The following is a 9307-nucleotide window of genomic DNA, read 5'->3' as shown; positions in this document are numbered from 1 at the left end:
CCATCTCCGTGTTTCCGTGTGCTCCGTGGGCCCGTCCGTGTCTCCGGAGGGCACCCTGCGGTGCGGGCGCACGCGCGCGCGGGCGCGTTCCCGTCCTTCCGTCCGTCCGTCCTCCTCCTCCTCCTCCTCCTCCTCCTCCTCCTCCGCCCCCCACCGCCCACACCCCCGCCGCCCCCCGCCGCCCCCACCGCCTCCGCCGCCTCCAAACCTCTTCCCCGCCTGGCGGGTGGCAGCCGGCGGCCACGTCGGACTGGATCCGGATATCGCCAGCGTGGGGCCCACGGCAAGGGCGCAGGCGGGGTGGGGTTGGGGGTGCGTGGTGGGCGGTGGGGGGGGTGGCGCCAGCGGTCCTCGGCGGCGGCGGGCCTAGCGCCGCCGGCACGTGCCCCTCCGGTTTCAGTCGGGACCGCCTCCGTGACGTCGAGGAGAGCTTCTCCACCCGTCCGTCCGAGGGCGCGGGGGTTCGGCGGACCGAGGGTGCCGTCGTCCCTCGACGACCGCCTTCGGGTCGCGCGCACACACACGCTCGGAGGCGCCCCGTCTCAACTGAAAGGAGTCGGCGGAGTAGAAACCGCGGCCCTCGAGACAGCTCCCTAACGCCGGGTGCGTGCGGCGGGGTGCTTTCTACACCCTACAGAAGGAAAACGCCTGTGGCCGGAGTTCTCGACGCCCGCCTTTCGACGCACCCTCTCGTCGCCTCGCTCCGTTTCCTAAGGCTCTCGTGACTCCTCCCGTTCTATTTCAGGGAGGCGCAGCTGAAGGGCTATCCGCTCCGCCCGTCCGTGAAGTTGGGCTTTCCCCCCGAAGGTGGCCGGAAGGGGGTGGGGGGGCGCGTGAGCCAAAGGATCTTGAAAACGCGGCGGCGGCGGTACCGCTTTCGGCTCTCGCCGATCCCACGCAGAGGCGGGGGCGCGGGCAGGTCCGCGCGCAGGTGCCCGTGCGAAGGTGCAGGCGCGTGCAGGCGCGGGCGCGCGCGCGCGCGCCCTCGGGCAGGTACGTAGAGGCGGGCGCCCGCGCGTGCACACCCCTAGGCGTACGCACGGGCACGGACGCGCCCGAGGGCGCGCGCGTACCGGCGCGGGCGCGCCCGTGTGGGCGCGCCCACGCCTACGCGCGTGTACCCGCGCGGGTACGCACGGGCAGGCACGTGCGTACCGCCCGCCCGCGCACGGGCGCGTGCACGCGCCTGCGTGTCCGTATCTGCAGCCACGGGCGTGAGCGCGTGGGCGCCTACCGTCCTTCTTCTACCTAACGCCGTCACCGGGCTGGCTCGGCGTCCAGGTATGCCTGTCTCCCCCTCCCCTCCAATCCCCTCCCCCTCCCCGTCCCCCTCCCCTCCCCTCCCCGCCCCCCTCCCCTCCCCTCCCCTCCCCCTCCCCCTCCCGTCCCTCCCCCCTCCCCCGTCCCCCTCCCCCTCCCCTCCCCTCGTCTCCCCTCCCCTCCCCCTCCCCCTCCCCGTCCCTCCCCCCACCGCCTCCCCTCCCCCACCCCTCCCCCTCCCCTCCCCCTCGCCTCCCCTGCCCCCATCCCCCTCCCCTCCCCCACCCCTCCCGCCCACCCCCTCCCCCTCCCCCTCCCTCTGCCTGTCTCCTTCCTTTTCTGAAACCGGGTTTTCCTCTTCGAGAGCCGTTCCGCCCCTCGGGCGAAACCAACTCGCCGCGTACCGGAGACCGAGTGCAAAGACGGAGCCCCGGCGGCGCGGCGGCGGCGGCGGCTCGGAGCTCGGCTGCCGACCGAGGTCGTCGGCGGTTCGGATCCGCCGGCTCCTCCTTGGGAAGCCCGTGGGGCGGCTCGACTCTCTCCCCTAGGGCCGCTCCGAGTCCCGAGCCGCTCGACGGCACGCGACGGCAGCGGCGCCGCAGTCAGTTCTCTATCTAAACGGAAACGACGACGATGACGAACGTCAGTCTTCACCGCCACGCCCTACTCCCCACCCGAGCACCGTTCCAACTCGGGTGTTTCTCTCCCTGTGGCGGGGGTCCCCCCCGACTGAGAAAAAATAAACCGCCCCCCGAGGACGGCCCGCGTTCGGAGCCTCTTGGTAGTAGCGCGCCTTCACGGGACGACGGCACGCGCGCCCGTCACCCGCTTCCCGGAAAGCTCCCCCCGCAGAGAGTCGCGAACTCGGGCGAAGACGGAGGAGTCCGCGTACCCGTCGCCCAAGGTTCAGCCATCGTCCGATTGGAAACCGGTGCCTTCCCGGTCCCGCCTCCCCGTCGATCGACGCCTCCCGGGGGTGGGATGGCTTCCAGCCGAACCAGCCTACCGTACCCTTCCCCTCCTACGTACCTCGGGAGGTCGGCTCGGACAGGGAGGGGCCCGTCAGATGTCCAGTCCGCCGTGAGCTTTCCACGACGACGGTCGGCCGGTCGGCCGGTCGGTCGGTCGGTCGTCCCGGAACACCCCGGTCGGGTCCGCGCGCGCGCGGCACGGGCTTCACACACCTCGCTCCTCTGGCTTCCCGGGAGACGCTCGCGGCACGGCGACGCGTGCAACGCGGGAACGGCGACGCTGCCCTCGGCCTTACCGTCCCCCCCCTCCAGCCGAATACGGCCCCGGCCCTCACCGCGGGCCGAGTTGGGGGGCTGGGGGTCGGGCCGGGGGGGGGGATCGGCGGCGGCGGCCCTCGTCGGCAGGCGGCGCTAGCGCCGCCGGCGTGCGGCCTTACGGTTCCCGTTGCGATTCCCCTCGTGGGCGCGGAGAAAAGCCTCTCCATCCGGCCAAGGGGGCGCCCGTTCGGCGGACCGAGGGCGACGACGGGGGGCTGCCCGTCCGCCTGAGCGCGCGCCCGCTCCCGCAGGCACAGGCGCGCGCGGGCGCAGGCACAGGCGCACACGCTCAGACACGCGCTCACGCGCAGACGCGCACTCAAACCCATACAGACACGCACAGACGCACACACAGACGCACGCACAGACCCGCGCTCACGTGCGCAGGCGCCCCCACAGACGCAGGCGGGCACGCACACGGGCACGCCCGCAGACGCGCACGCGCACGCACGCAGTCACGCGCGCACACGCAGGCACACACGCCCGGACACGCGCGCACACGCCCCCGCAAAGACGCGCCCCCGCACAGACGCGCGCGCGCGCAGGCACGCACACCGGGACGCGCGCGCGAACGGACGCACGCACGCGCGCAGGCACGCGCGCACACGCACCAGGCCACCCGGAACGTTTGCCAACTCCCCGCCCACCTCAGCACCCCACCCCCCGGGCCCGAGGCGCGTGGTCCCCCACCGCCCCCACCCTCCGACCCCCCCACCGCCCCGCTCTCGGCCTCCCACCCCCCAACCCCCCTCGGGCACTCCACCCCCCACCCCCACGACTCACGCACACACGCCCGCCCGCCCGCCCGCCCGCCCGCCCGCATTCGGGAGCCGCCGGAGATCTCTCGATGCTCGAGACGCCGACTCACCCCTCTCCCTCCCCCCCCCCGCCCCGGAGACGCCACCTTCCCGAGTCCGCCCGCGAGCCCGGAGAGCACTCGCTCGGGCCGAGCCGCCCGAGGGCCTCTGGGCGGGCGTTCGCGGCTGGCCCGCCGCGCCTCCGCTGGACCTCACTAAGTCCGGCCTCGCTCCCGAGAGCCTCGAGGGCCTCCCTCGGTGAGATGTCTCCCCAGTCGGACCGGGGGGCCCAGAGCCGGTCCGTACCGGCTCTGGGAAGGCGTTCCCGGCCTCCCCCCCGCCCCCCGTTTGCCCGCCCGCGTCGCGGGAGGATGGAAAGCGATGAGGAAGAACGCTCTCGGTGGCGGCCGTGGTTTTCTTTTGCGACGCGGATGCCGGCAAACGCACGGCTCCCTCCCTCCCTCCCTCCCTCCCTCCCGACGCAATTTGCCCGTTCAACCCGCCTCACGCGTACCGTTGGCTCGGCGACAGGGACGACGGCGGAAAACGTCTCCCGGTCTGCCTGCTGCGCCACGCGGGCACTCAAAGAACGAGGAGGAAAACTTCGGGGACTGGCGGTCTCATCCCGTCCCGTTTGTCGCGTCCGTCCAAAGGATACGGATCGGAGAACACCTGCCCGTCCGACGCTTGGGACGTGCTCTCTTCTCCCTCCCGCCCCCGGTGGACGCTCATCCCCTCGGGCGCCCCCCCCCGTTCGGCCCTTTCGGGGGCGAGCGCGCGCGCGCGCCCCATGACGCTCCCGAGAGGTTTCCCCGGCGGCCCGGGGGAGTCTGTCCCCTCTGCCACCCTCGAGCCCCGGCCGGGGCCCAGGTGGACCCGGTTCCACCCCCCCGCCGCCCTTCGCTCCGGTCGTCGGCCGTCACCCGGCGGCCGCTTCGATACCGTCCCCCTCCGGAGCTCTGCGGCGCCGACGGGATGGGAAGCGGTCCCGGCGGGCGCGCGCTGGCCACGGCGGCCCGGGGCCTTCGCTCCGTCTCCTCGAGCCCGGCCTGGCTCCCGGCGTCCTCCCGGGGTCCTCCCGGGGTCCTCCCTCCCTCCCTCCCTCCCTCCCTCCCTCCCTCCCTCCCTCCCTCCCTCCCTCCTCCAGGGCCCCCCCCGAGTGGGACACGCCGGCTGGCCGGCATGGTGCTCCAGGGCTCCAGCGGGGTAGACGGGATCTTCCTGGCTGAGGGGCGAAATGGCCCGGCTGGGCCGGACCCCCTTGGATCGGAACTTTGGGAGATGGGGCCAAGGTGTTGGAATAGGCTGACGCTTCCGCCTAGCTCTCTTGACGACAAAGACCCGGAAACACAAGCGAACGAGTATGTCTGCGACGAGCGGGGAGTCCTGACCGTCGAAGGCGGGCTTAGACGACGCACTGAGGGGCAGCGGCAGGAAGAGACCTTTCAGGGGCAGAGAGGGTTTACCGGCCCTGCCCCGCGGGGAGCCCTCAGGCACCATTCCCAGAGCGGCTGCTGCAGTGGGCTGGTACCGTCGTTCCACTGCTGTTCCGTCAGGGAGAAGCAGCCAGCCACACAGCCTGCTCACACCTCCGGAACCTGAGGAGGGCCCGGCCGGGCGGATCCCCTTGGCCCAACCGACCCCGCGCTGTGGCCGGCCCCACCGTCTTCCGGCCGCCCCGCGCCGAGAAACGTGTTCGGCGGCGGCGCTGGGAGGCGGGGGAGGGGGGCGGGGGGGGAGCCGGGACGGGGCCGGGCGTCCGGCCGCCCGGCGACGCGCCCTCGCCGGCCGCCGATCCGGATCCGTCCCGCTGCACTCCGCGCCGGTTGTCGGCCGCCACCTGGCGGCCGCTTTGATATCGTCTTCCCCCGGAGCTCCGGCGCCGGCGACACGCGCGGGAGGCGATGTGGCCGCGCTGGCCGAGGCGACGTTCCCGGACGCCGGCGGCGGCGTCGGCAGGATCGTCCTGGCCGAGGCGGGAAAGGGCCCGGCCGGGTGGATCCCCTTGGCCCAACCGACCCCGCGCCGTGGCCGGCCCCAACGCCTTCCGGCCGCCCCGCGCCGAGAAACGTGTTCGGCGGCGGCGCTGGGAGGCGGGGGAGGGGGGCGGGGGGGGAGCCGGGACGGGACCGGGTGTCCGGCCGCCCGGCGACGCGCCCTCGCCGGCCGCCGATCCGGATCCGTCCCGCTGTCGCCCGCGCCGGTTGTCGGCCGCCACCTGGCGGCCGCTTTGACATCGTTTTCCTCCGGAGCTCCGGCGCCGGCGACATGGGAGGCGCTGTGGCCGCGCTGGCCGAGGCGACGTCTCGGGACGCCGGCGGCGTCGGCGGGATCGTCCCGGCCACGGTGGGGCGCCGGCGCCAGAGCCACGTTCCGGAATTGGGCCCGCAGCTTCATGTGGCCGAGGCGGTGGCCGTCGCCGCCGCCGCCGCCGCCGCCGCCGCCGCCGCGCTCCCGGGTGCCGTGTTTTAGACGGCGCTGGACCGAACCGGGCCGCACCGAGACGGCGCAGGCAGAAGAACGGGACAAGGCACGCCCCGGCCGTTCGCGCGCCTTCCTTCGCGCGGCCCGGTCGTCACCGGGGCCTCCGGCGTAGGTCCGGGGTGGCCCGCGGAGGGCGCCCCGGGCCCGGGCGCGGTCCCGCGTGGGGTCCGGACCGTCGGAGAATTTTTTCAAAGTCCCGCTCCGGGGGTCCCCGGGCCGAGGTTGCCGCCCCCGGCCCGCCCCGGCCCGGCCACGGACCCGCGCGGGGCCCGGACCTTCGGAGGGGCCCCGCCGCCCGAGAATTTTTTCCAAGTCCCCCCTCCGAGGGTTCCCCGACCGGCCCGCGTTGGCCGCAGCGCAGGCGGCTGGCTCTGGGCGCCCGCGCGGCCCCGGCCAGCTCCGTCACCCCGTCCCGCGGGTCGACCAGAGGATCCCGGGAGCTCCGGGGGGGGGGGCGGGGCGCTGGGGGCCATGGGGTCGCGCTACGGACCGATGGCCGGGCCGCAGTTCCGGGGGCTCGCCGTGGGGAGCGGGCCCCTCCCGCCGCGGGGCGTGGCTTTTCTCTCGCCCAAAACGGGCGATTTGGGCCACCAGATTGGTGCTGACACGCTCTCCTCGCTGGGTGACTCCCGCTGAGCAGATGGGAAACCTGGACGGGTCCGTAGACGCCGGTCCACCGACGGCCCACGCCCTCCCCCGCTCCTCCCCGCTTGAGCCGCCCGCCTGGGGCCCGTGCGCCGGCTCTCGCGCGTCCAGATGTCCAGCCGCGGTGCCTCCCCCCGGTCTCCAGTGCCCGAGGGCGGCGTGGCACGGGCGCCGCGGGCCCTCTGACCCGCGTGCCCCTTGTCGCAGGCACCCGCGGTGGCCGCGGTGCTCGCCAGAGTGTGCCCCGCTCCCCCCCTCCCCCAGGCCCACGTGCCTCGCGTGTCAGGCGTTCTCCGTGTGCAGGGGTCCTCGCGGCCACCTTTCCGCAGCCGGGGCGGGCGAGGCAGAAAGCGGGTCCTCTCCGGGGCTGTCCTCGCCCGCCTCCTGGCAGCCCTGGCGGGGGGGTCTTCTCCTCCTCGCTTGTGCCTGGGCTGACCCGATCGATGTGGTGTTGTCGTGCTCTCCCGGGCCGGGTCCGAGCCGCGCCAAGACGAGGGACGGACATTCGTGGCGAATGGGACCGCTCTTCTCGCTCAGCGCGCGGGCCCCTCGCTCCTCCTCCCCGCCCGCCGGTGGTGCGCAGAGGGGCAGGGGCACGGAATCCGGCCCGACCTCGCTCATCTGCCCTCGTTCGCGGCCTCGCGGCCAGCGTCGGCGGTGGCGGGGTCCTGAGACCGAGCAGGACAGCCTCTGCTCGTGGCCCTGGTGTTCTGCCTCGCGTCGGGCCCTCCCCCGCCCCCCGCGGCGGGGGGGCTCTCTGGTCAGGCGCACCCGCGCGCCCCACCCAGGTGGTGCCGGTGCGCCTCGAGTGGCCCTTTGGCGGTGCCCCTGGAACGCTCCAGGCCGTCCCTCAGGTGCCTGAGGCCGGGTGGCGGTGCCGTTTCCCCGTTCCCAGCCCACCCTTCCGGTCACCGCTCACGCGTGTGGGCGTGCGCCCCTCGGGCCGAGAGAAATAAAAAACAGGAGTGCGGCCGAGAGGGAGAGAAAGGATGTGGAGGAAAAAAAAAAAAAAAAGAAGGGGGGTCGAGCGGGGTAAGACCTTTAGAGCACGCACGCCTCGCGGGAGGGTGCCGTGCCTGATCCCGAGAAGGCGGGGGTGAGAGAGGGGTGCGCGCGTGCGTGCCCGCCCCGGTGCTTGCCGAGACCCGCGTGAGGCAAGCGAGAGCGGAAGGAGGAGGGCCCGCGTGTTGCTTCCGCCGGTGCCGAGGGAAGTCGCCCTTGCGAGGTGGGGGCCCAGGCTGCGTAGCCGCGGCTGGGCCCCGGCGGTCCGTTGTTAGGCTCTGTCGTACCTCCTCCCCCCCGCGGGCCGCCCTAGAGCGCGGACCCCTCTACAGAGGGAGACCGGGGGGTGTGTTGGGCTTTTAGGTGCCCAGGCAAGCCTCGGGTGTGCGCGGCGCGTACCCGCGAGGCCCCGCGCGCTCGCCGGAGCCTGGCTCCGGTGAGGCGGGATGAGGCGGAGAAGCTTTAAAAGAGAAACGGAAAAAAAAAAAAACGGACGACTCAAAAGGCGTGACTTTCCGAGGCCCTCGGTCGCCGCTGCGGTGCCCCACCCGTTCCCTCCTCGCCCGAGTGGAGGGTGGACGCAGCACGGAGCCGGGAGCACGCGCCGTCCCCGGGTGAGGCAGAGCCGCCGTGAGCACGAGGCGGCAGGCTCCGTTCCCGGCCGCAGAGGCCCACTGTGCCTTAACCCCCCCGCTGGTGCTTACCAATACCGCAGGCCCCCCCCGCCCATCCCCGGGGCGCCCTCGGGCGCCTGGCGGGGGCCCAACGTGGGGGGCGATGGGTGGGGACGGCCCGTCTTCGGTGAAGAAAGTCTTCTCTAGTCATCTCCGAGGGTGCCTTGGGGGTGCCGGATCCCCCAGCCGCTGCCCCTCGCCTTGCGCGCAAGCCACCGACCGTGGCTCGCAGGCAGAGCCCCCTCTCCTTCCCGCCCGGTGTGGAGGGAGAGGTCCGCCGGCCCCGCGGTGGGGCCGCGCGCCGCCCTTCGCCTGCCGCGGCCCGCGCCTCCCCCCTGCGAGTCGGGGGAGGGCCTTCGCCGGGCCAGCCGTCTGGCGCCGGGGTCGCGCGCGTCCGTGTGTGCGTGTGAGTGTGCGGCCCTCCCGTCGCGCGCCTGGTGCGGTGGGGCCGGGGGTCCGTCCGGCGGACGGCCCCCGCGCCGTTGTGTGCCGCCTCCCGCCCGCACCCGTCCCGTGCCGCCAGCGGTGCGCGGGTGTGCGGGCCCACCTCCTCACCCGGGAGCTTTCCCGGCGATGTGCCCCTGGGCCGGGGGGATGGGCGTGCCGGGGGCCGCCCCCGCAGCGCCTCCCTCGCCGACGTCGATCGACCCCGCCCCGCCCGGCCGGCCCGCGCACACGCCGTCCCCGGTCTGGGACCGCGAACCGGCCTCGCCGCGTTGGGCGTCGCCACCGGGCCTCCCCGGCCGGTGGTGTCCCCTGGCGACGCGCCCTCGGACCCGGGCCCGGGCCCTGTGTGCGCCGGGCGGGTGGGCGGCGTGTGGCCGTCGTGCGCGTGAGGGTTGCCCGCTGGGTGGGCGGTGGGCTGGAGGAGACAGGGAGCGGCGGCGACCGCGGGGGGGTCCGATCCCCCTCCGCGCCGCCGCCGCCACCGCCGCCTTCCCGCTGCCCGCGTCTCCCCCGCCGCCGCCGCCCTGCCCTGGCCTCGCCGCGTCCCTCCGGCTGCTGGCTCGGGGCCGCGCCTCCCGCCAGTGCGTATCGCTTCCCGGTTCCCCGGTGGTGGTCCCCCGCCCCGCGCCCGCCGGCGGTGAGCTGCCGGTGGGGGGGGCTCTCCCGGAGCGGCCTCTCTCCTCCCCGGTCCGGTGCGTGCGTCCGAGGG

The sequence above is a fragment of the Loxodonta africana genome, unplaced genomic scaffold (genome assembly GCF_030014295.1).
Source record: "Loxodonta africana isolate mLoxAfr1 unplaced genomic scaffold, mLoxAfr1.hap2 scaffold_789, whole genome shotgun sequence".
Lineage (NCBI taxonomy): Eukaryota > Metazoa > Chordata > Mammalia > Proboscidea > Elephantidae > Loxodonta > Loxodonta africana.
The sequence above is the reverse complement of the archived record's forward strand: the minus strand, read 5'-3'. Positions refer to the sequence as shown.